The 2,996-nt window shown below is 45.2% G+C and overlaps 1 pseudogene; it reads left to right on the plus strand.

Annotated features, from left to right (window-relative positions):
• The first annotated feature begins 1,310 nt into the window (after positions 1-1,310).
• LOC140954561 (uncharacterized) lies at positions 1,311-2,605 on the plus strand (annotated as a pseudogene).
• Positions 2,606-2,996: the final 391 nt, after the last annotated feature.

A 2,996-nucleotide genomic window follows, 5' to 3' on the forward strand; every position in this document is an offset into this window, starting at 1 on the left:
TTTGGCTGAAGAGAGTGATGTTTCCGGGACATGTCATTTCAGCCGAAGGTGTTTTTGTTGACCCCCAAAAAGTTGAAGCAGTCTTGAAATGGGAAAGACCGATTTCGGTCACTGAAATACATAGTTTTCTGGGACTTGCAGGATACTATCGAAGGTTTTTCCCTGATTGCAACACCTTTGACCCAACTAACTAGGAAGGATAAGAAATGGGAGTGGTCAGAAGAATGCGAGAAAAGCTTCCAAGAATTGAAGAAGAGGCTCACCACTGCTCCAGTGTTAACCCTTCCCTCAGGGACTGAGGGTTATGTGGTATATAGTGATGCCTCGGGGAAGGGATTGGGGTGTGTTTTGATGCAACATGGGAAGGTGATCGCCTATGCATCAAGGCAATTAAAGACTCATGAGGTGAACTACTTGGTGCACGACTTGGAGTTGGCAGCTGTAGTATTTGCCTTGAGGATATGGAGACACTATTTGTATGGGTCTCGAACCCAAATTTTTACTGATCATAAGAGCCTGAAGTATCTGATGTCGCAAAAGGAGTTGAACATGCGACAAAAAAGGTGGATAGAGCTCATTAAAGATTATGATTGCACCATAGAATACCACCTGGGGAAAGCAAACGTGGTGGCAGATGCCCTCAGTCGCAAAAATAAAGCCTCCTTGGGAAGCTTAACAGTGGGAAAGGAGTGGCAATTGGCAGAATTAAAAGAGTTGGGTGCAGATTTGAGAATTGATGCAAGAGGTGGGTTAGTAGCCCAATTAATGGTGTGACCAACGTATCGAGAACAGATACTACATGCCCAATTCCATGACAAGGTGGGGTCCAAGATTAGAAAGAATGTGGAGGTTGGGGTAGAAATGAAATTCCGAGTAGCGGATGATGGATCCTTGATGATGGGACAACGGTTGTATGTGCCTAATGACGAAACAGTCAAACGAATGGTTTTACAAGAAGCACATGAGTCTAAGTTCTCCATACATCCTGGCAGCACTAAGATGTATCGAGACCTAAAACACCTCTATTGGTGGCCTAATATGAAAAAGGGAAATAGCTGAGTATGTGTCAAAGTGTGGGATATCTCAACAAGTCAAGGTTGAACACCAAAGGCCTGCGGGACCATTACAACCATTACAAATTCCAGAATGGAAGTGGGAGATGATCACCATGGATATCGTGTCAGGATTTCCCAAAGGGTGGAAAGGAAATGATGCGATATGGGTCATCGTAGATCGGTTGACGAAATCCGCACTATTCTTGCCTATAAAGATGACCGACTCGGTGGACAAGCTTGCCAAAATCTACATAAATGAGGTGGTACGACTTCATGGGATTCTGGTGTCCATTGTATCGGATCAAGATCCAAGGTTCACCTCTCGACTTTGGCCGAGCATACAACATGCCTTGGGGACAAGATTGGACATGAACACTGCGTTTCACCCTCAAACGGACGACCAATCGGAAAGAGTCATCCAAGTCTTGGAAGACCTATTACGGGCCTGTGTGCTACAATTTGGAGGAAACTAGGAGGAACACATGGCATTGGTGGAGTTCACGTATAACAATAGTCATCAAGCCACAATAGGGATGGCCCCGTATGAAGCCTTGTATGGTAGGAGGTGTAGAACTCCTTTGTGTTGGGAGGAAATTGGGGACCGGAAGTTATATGGCGCAGAGTTGGTCCAAGTCACCACGGAGAAAGTGAGAACTATCAGGGATCGCATCAAAGCTGCACAGGATAGACAGAAGAAGTATGCCGATGTGAGGAGAAGACCTCTTGAGTTCAGTACGGGGGACCAGGTGTTCCTGAAGGTAGCTCCATAGAAGAACATGTTACGGTTTGGATTAAAAGGGAAGTTAACTCCCCGCTTCATCGGACCCTTTAAAATCTTACAACGAGTAGGACCAGTAGCCTACAAAGTGGACTTGCCCCCACAGTTAGCCAAGGTCCATGATGTATTCCATGTCTCCTTGTTAAGGAAGGCTGACGTGGACCCCGCCCGAGTTCTGCCCCAGGTTCCAGTAGAAGTCAAGGAAGACTTAACACTGGAATTGAGGCCCATAAGGATACTAGATCAAGAAGTGAAGGAGCTACGGAGCAAAAAGATCCCCATCGTCAGAATCTTATGGCGAAATGCTCAAGTAGAAGAGGAAACTTGGGAGAGGGAGGCTGAGATGAGGAAAAAGTACCCCAATTTATTTGAACTACCAGGTATGGAGTGTGAAACTTCTTAAATTTCGAGGACGAAATTCATATTTAGGAGGGTAGAATGTAAACACCCAAATGAATATATCTATATATATATATATATATATATATATAGAGAGAGAGAGAGAGGGAAACGATGACTCAGTTTTCGCTCCCGATGCAGAAATCGACAGCGACGCAGTTTCCGTTGCCGATTCTGGATCGGTAGCGACCCAGTTTTTGCTGCCGATACAGAAATCGGCAGCGACACAGTTTCTGCTGCCGATTTCTTAATCGGTAGCTATGTAGTTTTCACTGCCGAGGCAGAAATCGGCAGCGATGCAGTGTTCGCTGCCGATTTCTCGATCGACAGCAACGCAGAGCTGGGAGGGAGGGGTAAAACCGGTTTTAGATAGACCAAAATAAGGATAAGAATACATCTAAACCAACCCCCAAACAACCCACTTCATTTGATGAGGAGTATAAATAGAAGGTGAAGAGAGAGGATGACCCATCTTCTTCCAAAAACAGCAGCTGCATGTCGTTCTTCTCTCCCTCTTTCACAACAGAAACTTAAATCAAACCAGTAGAGAGTGCTTGTAAACGTGAGAGGGAAAGGTGAGACCTTGAGAGAAGAGTGGATAGCTGCCTAAAGGAAAGGAAAAAGAGGGCTGAAAAACATGAGAAGAAGAAGGAGGACGAGAACCAGCAGAAGAGGAGAAAAGAATAGTGTTAAACCCGCCTCAAACTTAGTTAAATTCAGAAGGTATGGGTCTTGAAACTCCCTTCCTCTTCCCCTTAAGACCA

This window comes from Populus alba, chromosome 14 (genome assembly GCF_005239225.2).
Source record: "Populus alba chromosome 14, ASM523922v2, whole genome shotgun sequence".
Taxonomy (NCBI): domain Eukaryota; kingdom Viridiplantae; phylum Streptophyta; class Magnoliopsida; order Malpighiales; family Salicaceae; genus Populus; species Populus alba.